This window comes from Triticum urartu, chromosome 7A (assembly GCF_056163025.1).
Source record: "Triticum urartu cultivar PI428250 chromosome 7A, HENAU_Tu73, whole genome shotgun sequence".
Taxonomy (NCBI): domain Eukaryota; kingdom Viridiplantae; phylum Streptophyta; class Magnoliopsida; order Poales; family Poaceae; genus Triticum; species Triticum urartu.
In genome coordinates this window covers 126036223-126053322 of record NC_141879.1, presented here as the reverse complement: position 1 = coordinate 126053322, position 17100 = coordinate 126036223, and the positions used below count along the sequence as shown (strand labels likewise).

General features: G+C 45.1%; 1 pseudogene; it reads left to right on the top strand.

Annotated features, from left to right (window-relative positions):
* Positions 1 to 2449: 2449 nt before the first annotated feature.
* Positions 2450 to 9795, top strand: LOC125518694 (glutamate receptor 2.8-like; annotated as a pseudogene).
* The last annotated feature ends 7305 nt before the right edge of the window (positions 9796 to 17100 follow it).

Here is a 17100-nt window from a genome sequence, read left to right as displayed (position 1 = left end):
ACTACGAAGACTCGTTTAAAGGCCCAGAGCCCGGAGGCGGCTAGAAGCCCATGAGTGTAAACCGCCATGTATGTATGACTTGTATTGTAAGGCATGTATATTTGGTCACCGAGCCGGACATGTTGTTATAAGACGGCCGGGACTCTATAAGCCACAGGGCATCAACCTGTGTATATAAAGGGACGACCCAGCGGCGGTTTAGGACAAGAGACAACAGATCGAAAGCTAGGTCAAGCGTATTCACTCCCTGGCAATCGAGACATATGCAATACCACCTCAAACTGGATTAGGCCTTTACCTTCATCGCAAGGGGCCGAACCAGTATAAACTTCTATGTCCTTTGTCCTCTTTAACCCCTTTAAGCTAACCTGGTGCGATGGCTCCACAACTAAGTCCTCACACGAGGACATCTGTAATCCACGAGCCGCCGGCGTGCAACTCGAGCCCACCCTGCACATGAGCGAGAGGAGAGTATGGGATCCAGGAGAGAGAAGATGGTGGTGACTGCGAGCACCGGAATGAGAGAGGGAGATGTGTATAAACCTCGCAGAAAAACCTTACATCAGCATTGGTCCTTCTTTTACTTTCCGAACCGTTTTTTCTCAAAGATTATATCACTTAAACGAATCAATGGTGCTAAGATATGCAATTTTTTAGTTTGTGGACTTTCTTTTTAACAAGGTTTGTGGAGTCAAACGCCGGTCGAGAGGAGGGATTAAATTTGGGGAAACATTTTACGCCAGGGCACCGGCCGAAACGCTCGGCCAGTCGCGTCGCGTGCGTTCGATCCATGTTGATCCAGAGTCTCTCGCGCGTCCTTCTCCTAGTTTTTTTCTTTTGCCTTATCTTCTTCTTCCTTCCACCACTCAACCTGTCTCCACCTTCAATCCCCCCTTCCCTCCGCGACCTCAGATGCTGCCGCCGAGCGCCGCGGCTTCTCCCGGTAGACAACCACCGGGCGACCCCTTTGTCTTCTTCTTCCTTCTACCACTCAACCTCCCTTCACCTTTCATCCCCGCCTCCCCCCTCGCGACCTCAGGCGCTACCGCCGAGCGTCGCGGCTTCTCCGGCGAGGCCACCACCAGCAGACCCCATTAGGTTGATGCACGAGAGACCTGCCGATGATGGTGTCGCGAATGCTACAACCACATACCACAAAGCTACAATCAGCTTGCGAAGATGCTACAACGTGTGCACAACGGAGCTACAATCGGCAACGTGTGTCACCAAATGCTACAACCGTTCGACAAAAAAGCTACAACCACGTTCATCCGAGCTGCAACCCGAGTTCGCCGGAGTTTGTAGCCACTATGATCCAGCGATATTTGCTACAACTGGTGTCGATTTTTGCTACAACCGGTGTCTCATTTTGCGGCATTGCCATAGCCGGCGTCGGGAATTTTTGCTACAATGTTGTCACGCCGTGCTACAACCAGCACTTCAAATTGCTACAACCGGCACACGAGAATGCTACCACCGCTGACTAAAAAGCTCCAACCAGAGATACATGGAAACTGAGGCGGGGCGCCATGGAAGCTGCAATCGGCACCTGAGAAGGTACAACTGTTGATGGGAAAAGCTCCAACCGGCAAACAAAAATGCTTCAACCGAAGGTGACAGAAGCTATGGTCAGAGGACGAAAGCTGCAACCGGCTATGTCAAAGCTACAACCAGCATTTGCAGAAGCTTCCACCATGTACTATGATGACCATGGCGAGTTTGCGACTCAACAAGTTGGCGGGCTGCAACTAATGTTGCCGACGACCGTGACAGCGACAACTGAGGGACCCCGATGAGCGTCGACAGCGGACCGCGGGCGATGGCGTCGTGGCTATGGAGGGCGAGAGCTGCGGGGGGGGGGGGGAGGGGGGGGGGGGTTGCGGTGTCGCGGCTGTAGCAACGCATCAAACGGCGGCTGGGGGCGAGCGCGCGGCGGCCGGGAGCGAGCGCGCGCTGGCCGGGGGCGAGCGCACGGCGAATCTGAAGTAGGAGGGAAGGGGGAAGAAGATGATGACGTGGGAGAGGGGTGAACGAACGGCCCTAATCCCGCGCATCAGGTGGCTGGGGCTAGCCGGCGCCTAGCAGTTCCCTTAAATTTGCTTCAGATATCAGCAGGGTAGGACTTGCTTGTGATGCACCACTGACTCATGTGGAGGAGTGGGAATTTAGCCACTGCGTGCGTGGCGTGGAAAGGAGAGCCATCACTTCCCCTTCCTCACGCCCGCTGCGCTGCGATAATCAACGACAATCAGCTGACTACCCAGATCACTCGCTAATGGAGTCCCCCGGGTAACCCACCACACACACCTGACACCCCCCCCCCCCCCCCCCCCCCCCCCCCCCCCCCCGCCAGTTTCGAGGCCCAGTCTTCCATGTGCCAGATCGACCCCAGAGCCGCGCCAGAGCAGAGGTCCCCGAAGCATGCGCGCGGCTTCACCGGAGGCGCGTGATGGGGCTGGAGGCCGGCAAACCCAGCTCCTTCCTCAGGTGTGACCTCGCCTGCTCCCTCCCCCTTTTTCTCACGTCACATCCCATCGTCTTCCCGTGGCCTGGAATGAATTCCGCCTCGCCGTCCTGGGGCGAAAGCTGTGCGCGGATTCAGGCGGTTTCTATCACTTCTTGGGTGCAACACTCTGATTTCAGCAGTGGCAAATGGGTAGGATTTGGATTTGAGTGAGGCAGTCTAGTTTTCACCTGAGAATTTTGCCTACTTTCATTGAAATGTTGGGGACTATCTGAAACACTGGACAGAGCCTTACCACACAATCTATTTTTCACCTGACAAGTATGGCTGGTTCCACTGAAATGTTTGACACTACTACCTGAAATACTGGATGGAATCATTGGTCTTTACTATCCATTATTGAGTATTGTATAGGTGGACCTATCTGGCTGCCTGATATGATAATTTTCTAAAAACAGTTGATAGTATATGAAGAATCCATGTACATGGCAATTTGGCAATTATTAAGCCATATGTGTGGGGCTACTAACACTGGCAAAGAACAACGAACAAGTTGCAATCATGGTTATTTCATAGAAAAAGTAGGGATTGAAAAGGGACATGTTCGGGACTGTTCGGGTATGTTCACGGATGTTTGGGAGCCAAATTTGTAAATCATGGTTGTAGATGCTCTCGGTCTGACATAGGGAGGCCGGAAGGGACTTGGAGTCTGTATCGATACCCTGTAATACTGTGGTTGGGCAACTTGCTCTTTCTTCTATGAATATTTTTATTTTGAACCGAGAAACCGAGTCGGCATCACATATTGAGATTAACGAAATCACCACACACTCGTAGTTGATGGAAAAGTCTCATCTTTCTGAACGAATATCGTTGAAAAGTCTGAAATGAATCTAGACAAATACGAGCACCAGTTCCAAGTCTAGAAATTTAACCCTCGTGGGGTTGGTTCCACCATAAGGAATCCAACCATCTGAGCTATGCTCAATTCTCTTCTATGAATATATGATATACATGTTTGTGCGTATTCTAGAAGAAAAAAACTTTTAATAATCGCCTCATCTATCATTAAAGTTTTGAAGTTTTTGCAATTACTAATTTTAACAGGACTAGCAAGTAAGGAAACTCAAGTAAGGAAACTAAGGAAACCGACACGCCGCACTAGGACAGGTTTACTCATGGCATTTTCAACTCTAGCCCGTAAATGGCTTCGGTATATGTTTGTTTTTATGTCCGGATATGGTCTGTGAACATGATGCTGGACGGAGCCATATAGAGCTATTCACAAATTAATCCGATTGGGAGGAGAGAGAGAAGAGGGGGACCATGCATGCGGTGGGATTTGTAGTGTGGTGTTCAGTTGGGAGGAAAGAGAGAAGAGGGGGGCCTTGCATGTGAAGAGAGAGAAAAGAGAGGAGGACCATGTTGTTACTTTTGGTTGGTCAAGTACATGTCCGGACTACGGCAAAAATCCCCCATGTTTTGTCTCGGATTTGCCGAAAACGGACGTCCGAACCACTTCGCGGATCGATGGGGTCCTCATTTGATGACAAAAATTGACACAAATAATCCGGACACCATAACCCGGACGTATACCAAAGCTTTGAGGGTCTCATTTGAAGATGCCCTCAAACATAGCTACCACATGTAGCCTCTATTAATTTTTCAAAGCTAACACATGGAAACTAATCTCTAGTATATCTGTGTGGGTTTATTAGTCTTCATCGTATTTTGAGTTAAATTTGATCACATATTTGACTAGTAAAATATTAATGTATGCCATAAAAATAAATCATTCAATTTGTATTTAGATGTAGCTTTCAATGATATTACTATTGCTATGTGTAATATGTGTTTTATTAGTTAAAATTACGGCCAGAAAATGACCAAAATATTAGTATGCAAGATAAAGTTAGTATTTAGAGTATCTCTAGCAGACCCCTTAAACCACGGAAGTAAAAACGCGGTTTTCAGTTCTTGGAAAACACATTTTAAGGGTTGGTTTGAGCTGCGGCTGAACATAGCCCTCAAGTTAAACAGTAAAACACAATATTCACTTACATTTCCTCCACGTCTTCTTCTTCCTCTCACCCATGTCCACGATCAGCTAGCTCGGCGGACACCGCACAAAGCGGCCAAATATGAAGCCGCCGGCGTTTAGGACGGCTCACACGAAGTGCCCCTAGCATCCGTCGCCATAGCTGAGCTAGCTAGCTAGCTCCTCCATTTGCCGTAGCTAGCTCGAATCAATCCGCTAGCTAGCTAGCTAGCTACTTGCTACTTGTGAGTTACGCTGGGATTTCCTTAAATAGAAAAGCATGATGTAGTATAGTAAAAATAAATATTTCTCTCAGTTAAAAACCACGATTATCAATCCAGTAGGAGAACCACACAACACCTCGTGAACAACACCTACACACAAAATAACAAATACTTGCACTCAACACAAACAAGGGGTTGTCAATCCCTTGACGGTTAATTGCAACGATCAAATCTCGTGGTGATGGATGGATAAACAAAAATACAAAATAAAATAAAATTAAAATAAATTACAGCAATATATTTTTGGATTTAAATATATGATGGAAATAGACCCGGAGGCCATAGTTTCACTAAAGTCTTCTCTCTTAAATAATATAAGGTGGGTAAATGAATTACTCTTGGGCAACTGATAGAAAAGCGAATAATTATAATGATATTCATGACAATGATCATGTATATAGGCATCACATCCGAGACAAGTAGACCGACTCCTATCTGCATTTCCTACTATTACTCCACACATCGACATCTATCCAGTATGCATCTAGAGTATAGAGTTCATAAAGAATGAAGTAACGCTTTAAGCAACATGACATGATGTAGAACTCAATCAATACTAATAAGCCCCATCTTTTTATACTTAATGACAACGATACAAATACATGTCATGTTCCTTTCTGTCACTGGGTTGAGTAACGCAAAATTGAACCCATCACAAAGCATCTCTCCCACTGCAAGAAAAATCAATCTAGTTGACCAAATCAAATCAATAGATCGGAGAGAAATGCAAAGTTATAATAACCATGCATATAAGAATTCAGAAAAGACAAATAATATTCATGAATAATCTGATCATAAAACCACAAGTCATCAGATCCCAACAAACAGACCGCAAAATAATTACATTGGATATAACTCCAAAAACATCAAGGAGAACATTGTATTGAACATCAAAATGAGAGAAGAAATCATCTAGCTACTAGCTATGGACCCCTAGGTCTATAGTAAACTACTCATACATCATCGGAAGGGCGACAAGGTTGATGTAGAGCCCCTCCGTGATCAATCTCCCCTCTGGCATAGTACTGGAGAGGCCTTCAGATGGGAACTCGCCAGAACAGAAAATTGTGATGCCGAAAATTATTTTTGACTTCCTCCTTGGCGAAGGGGGAATATTTGGGTATTTATAGAGCTGAGATTAGGTCAAGAAGAGCGACGAGGGGCCCACAAGCCTGCCCCCCCCCCCCCCCCTTCAAGAAAAAATTAATCTAGAAGTTTCTTCGTTCAAAAACAAGCAAAAAATAGAACTGACACTGGACACTGAGTTAATAGGTTAGTCCCAAAAATGATATATAAATGCACATGATTGCACAATAAATATCCAAGATTGATACTATAATATCATAGAATAATAAAAAAATTATAGATACGTTGAAGACGTATCACTAGCTAGCTACCTCCTCCGCCGGGAGAGACACGGGTGGGCGCGGCGGCCGGGGCAGGCGGCCGGCAGCCGGGAACGGGCGTACGGGAGCGAGCCATGAAGGTTCCGATGGCAGTTGGACTCCCGCCAACGGTCTTTCGTATATACATGGCACCCTCGAGTTGGGTCCGAAAACCTTATTTTCACAGGTTCAATGGGGATGTATTCCATGTCCCTTAAAAAAATTACAGGTCGGAGTCATTTACGAGTTCTATTCGGGTCGATTTTTCGCCTAAAATTGTAAACTGACAATTATTTTATAGTTTCATGTGTTTTAAGAGGTCTGTTAGAGATGCTCTTACGCTATAAGCAAAACCTCTACTACTAGTCCGTAGGACATGTTTGGCTTATTTTCCAACATCGTCAACCCCAATGCGACACAGGTAGTCCCCCACTTGGATGCTAGAGAACAATGTAACAGTTCGATCGATTTTGTTGGCTAATTGTTACATTTGGATCACGTAGAATAATTAATGAGTTTTTGTTTGAAAAGCTTTTAATCCATTCATCTTCAATCATGGTAGTACAACAAATACTAGAAATAATAAAAATTACATCATGATCCGTAGACCACCTAGCGACGACTACAAACACTGAAGCGAGCCGAAGGCGCGCCGCTGTCATCGCCCCTTCCTCACTGGAGCCGGGCAAACCTTATTGTAGTGGACAGTCGGAAAGTCGTCGTGCTAAGATCCCATAGAACCAACACACCAGAACAGCAACCGCCGCGGATGAAGAGTGTAGATCAAAAGGATCCAACCTGAAAACACACGAACGAAGACGAACGACGAATAGATCCGAGCAAATCCACCAAAGACAGATCCGCCGGAGACACACCTCCACAGGTCCACCGATGATGCTACACGCATCACCGGAACGGGGACTAGACAGGAGACCTTTATTCCATCTTCATGGAGCCGCCGCCGTCTCGCCTTCCTGAAAAGGACACAAACCCTAATAAAGCTTGAAAAAAGATATGAAAACGGAGCCCTCCCACCGGCAAGGGCCGAGATCCACTCCGCCTCCATGGCCCTAAGGCCATCAGAGACGGGACGGACCGGCTCCGGCGCTGATAGGAGGCAAAGAACCCTAATTTTGGGGAGGCGGCGGCCGGCTATATTGGTGGCGGCGGATGGGTACAAATAATTAATGAGTTGAAAGAGAGAAATGAAAAAAAAAGCTTGTCTTCTCTTAGCTAGAGATACTCTCTTAATTAATAGTAAGAAAGTAAACGTCTAAAAAAAGACCATCTCAATCATATAAAATGACATATCATATTCACATGTTTTCTATAGTTTAATTTTAATCGTCCCATGTACAGGATAACCTATTGTATAACATGTTTTATTGCGTTCTCTAAATGATATGGAATGGAGTATATCATACAAGACAGGATTCCATGCTACTTCCTCCGTTCCATAATATAAAAGTGTTTTTAACACTACACTAGTTTTAAAAACGCCTTATATTATGGGACGGAGGGAGTATTTACTTGTCTAGTTTTGTGATGCATTTGAGCTTTGCAGCTGAGGACCTGATGAAGAATGCCGAAGTGCAAGCCATCGTCCGGGGCCCTAAGACACTGACCAAATCATATCACGTCCCGCACCCGGCCGACCACAACAACATCCCGGTTCTCTACGGCACTCCTTGGACACCGTGCACCTTCTGCCTAGGAGATCATGTAACTGCTTCAGTAGGCCATGCCAAGACTGGCTTTACACTTGGATGAAATGCCAGCATGATGTTTCCTTGCCCAAAAACCAAGGGAAGGAACAGCATGGCACTAGATACAAGAGGAGATTCCGAAAAAAAATGCAAAGGTCGGACGGTGCTGAAGATTGGCGTGCCACCGAAGCTGGGTTTTCAAGATTTTGTGGATGCTCTTGATCCTATTTCCGAGAAACAAAATGTCACTAGCTACAACATTGATATCGTACCTATGTGGAGTTTACGTCCTAGTACGAGCTATGAGTATGCTAGCTTTAGCGGTACTTATCATGAGTTTGAATGCAAAACGTATTTGACGGTAAGGCTTACTCCTACACACTTGCATCTCATCCTCTCAGGGGTATTGATTTGTACCAAAATATATTCTAATCTTTGCCATATTTCTTGGTGATAAACAGATGTATGATGCTACAGTAGGCGATGTCACCATTTCTGCGCGACAAGTCACCGCCATTGACTTCACGATGCCATACACGGAGTCTGGTGTGTCTATGCTTGTGCTCGCTGAGGATGAATCGGGTACTGTTAGTTGGATATTCCTAAAGCCTCTAAGTAGGAATCTTTAGTTAGCTACCATTGCCTTCTTCTTCTATACTGGCTTCGTTGTGTGGATGATTGAATTACCCAGAAATCAAGAGTACCAAGGATCAAGTTTGAGAGAATGTAGCACTGCCCTCTACTTTGTTTTCTCTACTTTGACGTTTTCTCATGGTCAGCACCTCAATCTATAACTCATGACAATATTTGATGCCCTTTCAGTATTTTCATTAGTTTCTTACCATAGTTGTAAAAAACATAATCTTTTGGTTGTTCCATGCACAGGTCAAAGTATTAGAAGCCCCTTGTCAAAAATTGTCGTGGTAATATGGTGCTTTGTAGTGCTGATTCTGGTACAGAGCTATACATCAACCTTGTCATCCATATTAACCGCAAACAGGCTCCGTCCTTGGGTGATTGATCTAGACCAGCTCCAACGCAGTGGTGACTTTGTAGGATACCAAGATGATTCATTTGTGCGGTCCTTCTTGATGAATTGTCATAATATCAGTGAAAGTAGATTAAAAAACTACACAACGAAGGAAGAATATGCTGCCGCTTTGAGGAAGGGGTCCAAGAATGGAGGGGTGTCAGCTATCGTCGGTGCAGTCCCCTATTTAACGTCTTTCCTCTCTCATAGTCGGTATGAAGACGATTTTACGATGCTTGGGTGCATGTACATGATTCCTGGATTTAGTTTTGTAAGCTTCTCAACCTAATGATTTGGTATATTCATGATTTGTTATTGCAGCGCTTGCTGCATTATTAGGGCTACTTTCTAACATTATGTCCTTATTGTCAGGCATTTCTTCTAGGTTTTCCGCCAGCGCATAATCTTTCAACTGCCATCCTGAACCTACCAGAAAGGGTTAGTGACACACAAATAGAAGTGAAATGTTTCGGCACAACTTTACCTCTGATGGGTGCTGACAGTGTCCCTAGCATTGATTTTGCGCCTCTTACTTTACAAAGCTTCTCCGGACTCTTCGTCATCACTGGATCCGTTTCAACTATAATGATATTGATAGTCATTGTGAGGTTGGTTTATGCCAAGTGCACCAGGTCGAGAAACACCGTCATGGAAAGCGCCGGGGACAATAGTGCCGAGGAGGATCCCCGCTCGATGCAGAATGGCATGGGCGACAACCCTAGCTCTGACCAACAACTCCTCCACAAAGCCGAAGATGATAATTTCCAGGGTGTGCGTGAGGGCGGCGAAAATGATGGGGGTGCTCAGCCTGACCCAATGCAACAAAATGTCATGCACGGTGGTATCACCCCTGCAGGACACTTCCAGATTGAAACTAACGATGTTTGATTCGAGAAATACCCGACATGAAGGGAAGCATCGGATACGAGGAATGTGAGAGAAGTACTACAAACCTTGGAAGTACTTCTCTTGTGATTGAAGTGATGTTGCGCTCTAAACCTTGGACCAATAGAATTAGCCCGGTTTTCTTCTTCCCACTCTTTACGAGAGATAAATTGATGTTCAAGGAGTGATGTATGTATTGTCTATTCAGACTGATATTGCTACCTCACGCCTTTGAATCAACCGACTTAATAGATTCTTTGATTCCATTGCAAAAAACAAACCATTTGGACATAGGCATAGTCTCCACATGTAAGGTTCATTCTTACGGTGTAACTTTCATATGAGTATTATGTTTATATATCTATTTTTTACTGTGATCTAATGGTTCTATGTGCATTTTACAAACCCAAATATTCAAAGTTGGTGACTTAGGGGGATGGGGGTACCTTTTCTTTGCGGGGTAACTTAGAGGGTACCTTAACCCTTAACGAGTTAGGGCAATAGTTTCCACGGGATGCAGCCCCAGCTCCAAAGGTGATCGAGGTTCTCCATTGTCGTCATCCTCCTCCACTGGTGTATCTCGGCCTCCTCCTCCACTGCTGGCCTGTGGGAGTGTGCGGTGAGCTTTGATCTATTAATGGGAGTATGAGTTTCTGTCTCTTGGGGCATTAGGTAGGTCTATGTGTGACGGTGGCGAGACGATGCTGTCGCCATTGACATGTAATAAGGTTTCCCCGCCTGGCCCTCATTCCCACTACTAGGGAAAACTCTAACAGTAGCGCGGGGTTTTGGTCTAGCAGTAGCGTGGGTGGGCGCGCTACTAGTACGGCGTTGCAGCTAAACTTTAGCAGTAGCGTGGTTCACCCACGCGCTACTGCTAACTCAGATAGCAGTAGCGCTTGCTCTATCCAGCGCTACTGATAGTTACTGGTAGGCAGTAGCGCATCGAGGACCCGCTACTACTACTCGTCTGTATTCCATTTATCTATTATTTTATAGTATATTTATTCACCGTTATGCAAGTTTGGATACAATAGCAATTAGAGATTGTTATATCATTATGATCATGATGAGTTATTATATCATGCTCATAGTATTATAATAACTCATCATGCTCATATTAATGATATAACAACTCAACATCATCATAATAATAATAACTGATCATCATTATCATAATAACAAGTCATACACATCATCATCATAGTCATCTAACAGCTCATCATTGTAGCACATCACTCGTCATCATCATAATAACAACTCCTCCTCGTCATCATAGTCATAACCAACACTAGTTAATTGTTCTTAGGACATGATGAATATTGGCTACAACCTGCTACCTTCTCTAAGGTAAAATAGCGTAAAACATGATAGACCCTAACTCTCCATTATGGTGAATGGAGATCATCTTGTCTCCGATTCATGGGTACTCCCTCTCTGATATATTTGATCATCGGTGATGGTAGCTCCTCCTGTCATTCGAAAGTGCATTACACTATTGGAATCAGGAACTTTGCCATCAGCCGCTTCTTTGTTGTCAGCTAGCTGATGGCAAAGAGGGTCTTTGCCATCAGCTTGAGGAAACCTGACAGCAAAGAGCAGCTGACCGCAAAGAAGGTGTTTGCCGTCAACTCCCTCTTTGCCATCAGCTAGCTGATGACATAGAACCTCTGCCGTCAACTAGCGGACGGCAAAGAGGCAGGGTGGGCCGATAGGGGGGGGGCAGCTAACGGCCACTTTCTTTGCCATCCGCTAGCTGACGGCGAAGAAAGTGGCCGTTGTAACGTCTATTAGCTAGGCTCTTTGTCGTCAGTTAGTGGACGGCAAAGAACCTAGCCCTATATGTATCAAAACGCCCTCGCGCCCTGTCCCTCTCTCTCTCCTCATCCCAACCCTGCGCCGCCGCCCCACCCCGGTCACCCCCTCGCTGCCGCCCCGCCCCGGCCGCCTCCCTCGCCGCCACCCCTCCCCGGTCGCCCCGCCCCACCTCGGCCGCCCCGCTGCCCCGGCCGCCCTGCCAGACCACCCCGACGCCCTGCCTCGCCGCCCCAGCCACTCCGCCCCGCCTCGCCGCCCCGGCCGCTCCAAGGTGAGATATTTTCATATTTTCTATTTTTTTAGATTTAGTTTAATTAGGTTTAGTATAATTTAGTTTAGGTTTCTGGTTTAGTTTAGTTAGTTTACTAGTTTAGTTTACTTAGTTTAGTTTAGGTTTAGTTTAGTTTGGATTTAGTTTAGTTAGTTTAGTTTATGTTTAGTTTAGTTTACTTTAGGTTAAGTTTCTGATTTATTTTGAACATGTGAAATTTATTGTTATTTTTTTAGTTCAAGCATTTATTCCCGCTTCAACGTCGATGATGCCTATCCCGCATCCTCGTCGTCGACTCGGCGGAGGAGGCCTGCTTGATCAGAGGGGCCATGTCCGAGACTGGGCTCCGCCGGGCTGGTACCGGGAGGTTCTACCTTCCGGGGGGCGCAGGTTGGTGAGGAGTCAGCCCGTCGTTGACCCGAACCTTGTTTGGTGGCGGTCGCGTGGGCAGTTGTTGGGGAACGTAGTAATTTCAAAAATTCTCCTACGCACACATAGGATCATGGTGATGCATAGCAAGGAGAGGGGAGAGTGTTGTCCACGTACCCTCGTAGACCGTTAAGCGGAAGCGTTATGACAACGCGGTTGATGTAGTCGTATGTCTTCACGATCGACCGATCCTCAGTACCGAACGTACGATACCTCCGCGTTCAGCACACGTTCAGCTCGGTGATGTCCCATGAACTCACGATCCAGTAGAGCTCGGGGAAGAGTTTCGTCAGCACGACAGCGTGGTGACGATGTTGATGAAATTACCGCAGCAGGGCTTCGCGTAAACACCGCTACAGTATGACCGAGGTGGATTATGGTGGAGGGGGGCACCACACACGGCTGGGAGAGATCTTTGTGATCAACTTGTGTGTCTAGAGGTGCCCCTGCCCCTGTATATAAAGGAGCAAGGGCGAGGCCGACCGGCTGATGACCCACAAGTATAGGGGATCTATCGTAGTCCTTTCGATAAGTAAGAGTGTCAAACCCAACGAGGAGCAGAAGGAAATGATAAGCGGTTTCTAGTAAGGTATTCTCTGCAAGCACTGAAATTGTAGGTAACAGATAGTTTTGTGATAAGATAATTGGTAACGAGCAACAACTAACAAAAGTAAATAAAGTGCAGCAAGGTGGCCCAATCCTTTTTGTAGCAAAGGACAAGCCTGGACAAACTCTTATATAGAGAAAAGAGCCCCCGAGGACACATGGGAATTATCGTCAAACTAGGTTTCATCACGATCATATGATTCGCGTTCGGTACTTTGATAATTTGGTATGTGGGTGGACCGGTGCTTGGGTACTGTCCTTACTTGGACAAGCATCCCACTTATGATTAACCTCTATTGCAAGCATCCGCAACTACAACAAAAGTATTAAGGTAAACCTAACCATAGCATGAAACATATGGATCCAAATCAGCCCCTTACGACGCAACGCATAAACTAGGGTTTAAGCTTCTGTCACTCTAGCAACCCATCATCTACTTGTTACTTCCCAATGCCTTCCTCTAGGCCCAAATAATGGTGAAGTGTCATGTAGTCGACGTTCACATAACACCACTAGAGGAGAGACAACATACATCTCATCAAAATATCGAACGAATACCAAATTCACATGACTACTAATATCAAGACTTCTCCGATGTCCTCAGGAACAAACGTAACTACTCACAAAGCATATTCATGTTCATAATCAGAGGGGTATTAATATGCATATAGGATCTGAACATATGATCTTCCACCAAATAAACCAACTAGCATCAACTACAAGGAGTAATCAACACTACTAGCAACCCACAGGTACCAATCCCAGACTTGGAGACAAGAATTGGATACAAGAGATGAACTAGGGTTTGAGAGGAGATGGTGCTGGTGAAGATGTTGATGGAGATTGACCCCCTCCCGATGAGAGGATCGTTGGTGATGACGATGGCGATGATTTCCCCCTCCCGGAGGGAAGTTTTCCCGGCAGAACAACTCTGCCAAAGCCCTAGATAGGTTCCGCCTCGTGGCGGCGGAGTCTCATCCCGAAAGTTGGCTTCTGATTTTTTCCTCAGCGAAAGACTCCATATAGAAGAAGATGGGCATCGGAGGGCCACCCGGGGGCCCATGAGGCAGGGGGCGCCCAGGGGGGTAGGGCGCGCCCCCACCCTCGTGGGCAGGGTGTGGCCCCCCTCCAGAACTTCTTACGCTCAGTATTTTTTATATATTCTGAAAATGACTTCCGTGAAGTTTCAGCACTTTTGGAGCTGTGCAGAATAGGTTTCTAATATTTGTTCCTTTTCCAGCCCAGAATCCCAGCTGCCGGCATTCTCCCTCTTTATGTAAACCTTGTAAAATAAGAGAGAATAGGCATAAGTATTGCGACATGATACGTCCATTTTGCATCATGCTTTTATATCGATATTTATCAGAATATGGACTGTTATTTCACTTTATGTCACTATACTTATGGCTATTTTCTCTTATTTTACAAGGTTTACATAAAGAGGAAGAATGCCGACAGCTGGAATTCTGGTCTGGAAAAGGAGCAAATATTAGAGACTTATTCTGCGCAACTCCAAAAGTCCTGAAACTCTACGGAACGTCTTAAAATAAATAAAGAAAAATCCACGCCAAAGATGAAGGCCAGGGGGCCCACACCCTTCTCACGAGGGTGGGGGCCGTGCCCCCCCTAGGGCGCGCCCCCTACCTCGTGGCCCCCCTGGTGGCTCTCCGATGCCCATCTTCTCCTGTATGAGGTCTTTCGATGAGAAAAAAATAGAGAGGAACTTTTTGGGATGAGACTCCGCCACCACGAGGCGGAACCTTGGCGGATCCAATCTAGAGCTCCGGCAGAGCTGTTCTGCCAGGGAAACTTCCCTCCCGGAGGGGGAAATCATCACCATCGTCATCACCAACGCTCCTCTCATCGGGAGAGGGCAATCTCCATCAACATCTTCACCAGCACCATCTCATCTCCAAACCCTAGTTCATCTCTTGTATCCAATTCTTGTCTCAAAGTCCGGGATTGTTGCTAGTAGGTTGCTAGTAGTGTTGATTAATCTTTGTAGTTGATGCTAGTTGGTTTAATTGGTGGAAGATCATATGTTCAGATCCTATATGCATATTATTACCACTCTGATTATGAACATACATATGCTTTGTGAGTAATTACGTTCGTTCCTGAGGACAAGGGAGAAGTATTGCTATGAGTAGTCATGTGAATTTGGTATTCGTTTGATATTTTGATAAGATGTATGTTGTCTAGCCTCTAGTGGTGTTATGTGAACGTCGACTACATAACACTTCACCATTATTTGGGCCTAGAGGAAGGCATTGGGAAGTAATAAGTAGATGATAGGTTGCTAGAGTGACCGAAGCTTAAACCCTAGTTTATGCGTTGCTTCATAAGGGGCTGATTTGGATCCATATGTTTCATGCTATGGTTAGGTTTACCTTAATACTTTTGTTGTAGTTGCAGATGCTTGCAATAGAGGTTAATCATAAGTGGGATGCTTGTTCAAGTAAGAACAACACCCAAGCACCGGTCCACCCACATATCAAATTATCAAAGTATCGAACGCGAATCATATGAACGTGATGAAAACTAGCTTGACGATATTCCCATGTGTCCTCGGGAGCGCTTTTCCTATTATAAGAGTTTGTTCCGGCTTGTCCTTTGCTACAAAAGGATTGGGCCACCTTGCTGCAATTTATTTACTTTTGTTACTTTTTGCTCGTTATAATTTATCCTATCACAAAACTATCTGTTACCACTTATTTCAGTACTTGCAAAGAATACCTTGCTGAAAACCGCTTATCATTTCCTTCTGCTCCTCGTTGGGTTCGACACTCTTACTTATCGAAAGGACTACGATAGATCCCCTATACTTGTGGGTCATCAAGAATCTTTTTTGGCGTCGTTGCCGGGGAGTGTAGCGGCTTTGGTAGGTGGAATTTGGTAAGGAAAAATTTATATAGTGTGTTGAAATTTACTCTCACTCGTTACTATGGAAAGTAATTCTCTGAGGGGCTTGTTCGAGGTATCTTCACCCCGTCCAGTAGAGCAAAGAGTTGCTCCTCAACCTACTGAACCTATTGAAAATGAAATTCCTTATGAGTATCCTTCGGGTATGATAGAAAAACTGCTAGCTAATCCTTTTACAGGAGATGGAACAAAGCATCCTAATGAGCACTTAATATATGTGGATGAAGTTTGTGGATTATCTAAGCTTGCAGGTATACCCGATGGTGTTGCTAAGAAGAAGGTCTTCCCTTTATCTTTGAAGGGAGACGCATTGATATGGTATAGGCTATGTGATGATATGAGATCATGGGACTATAAAAGATTGAAGCTGGAATTTCATCAAAAGTATTACCCTATGAATCTTGTTCATCATGATCGCAATTATATATATAATTTCTGGCCTCGCGAAGGAGAAAGCATCGCTCAAGCTTGGGGGAGGCTTAAATCAATGTTATACTCATGCCCCAATCATGAGATCTCAAGAGAAATAATTATGCAAAGTTTTTATGGTCGGCTTTCTGAAAACAATCACACCATGCTTGATACTTCTTGTGGTGGCTCTTTTATGATGAAGACTATTGAATTTAGATGGAATTTATTTGATAGAATTAAACGCAACTATGAAGATTGGGACCTCGACGAAGGTAAGGAGTAAGGTATGACACCTAAGTTTGATTGTGTTAAATCTTTTATGGACACCGATATTTTCCGTAAGTTTAGCACTAAATATGGACTTGACTCTGAGATAGTAGCTTCTTTCTGTGAATCTTTTGCTACTTATGTTGATCTCCCTAAGGAGAAGTGGTTTAAATATCATCCTCCCATAGAAGTGAAAGTAGCTGCACCTATTAAAGTTGAAGAAAAGACTGTCACTTATAATGATCCTTTGTTCCTACTTCTTATATTGAGAAACCACCTTTCCCTGTTAGAATAAAGGATCATGCTAAAGCTTCAACTGTTGTTCGTAAAAGCAATATTAGAACTTATACACCTCCTGAGCAAGTTAAAGTAGAACCTAATATTGCTATTGTTAAAGATCTCTTGTCTGATAATATTGATGGGCATGTTATTCAGTTCGAAGGTGAAACTGCTAGAATTGCTAAACCTTGTAATAAGGATAAACATAGACCTGTGGTAGGCGTGACTGTTATTTCTATTAAAATAGGAGATCATTGTTATCATGGCTTATGTGATATGGGTGCTAGTGCTAGTGTTATACCTCA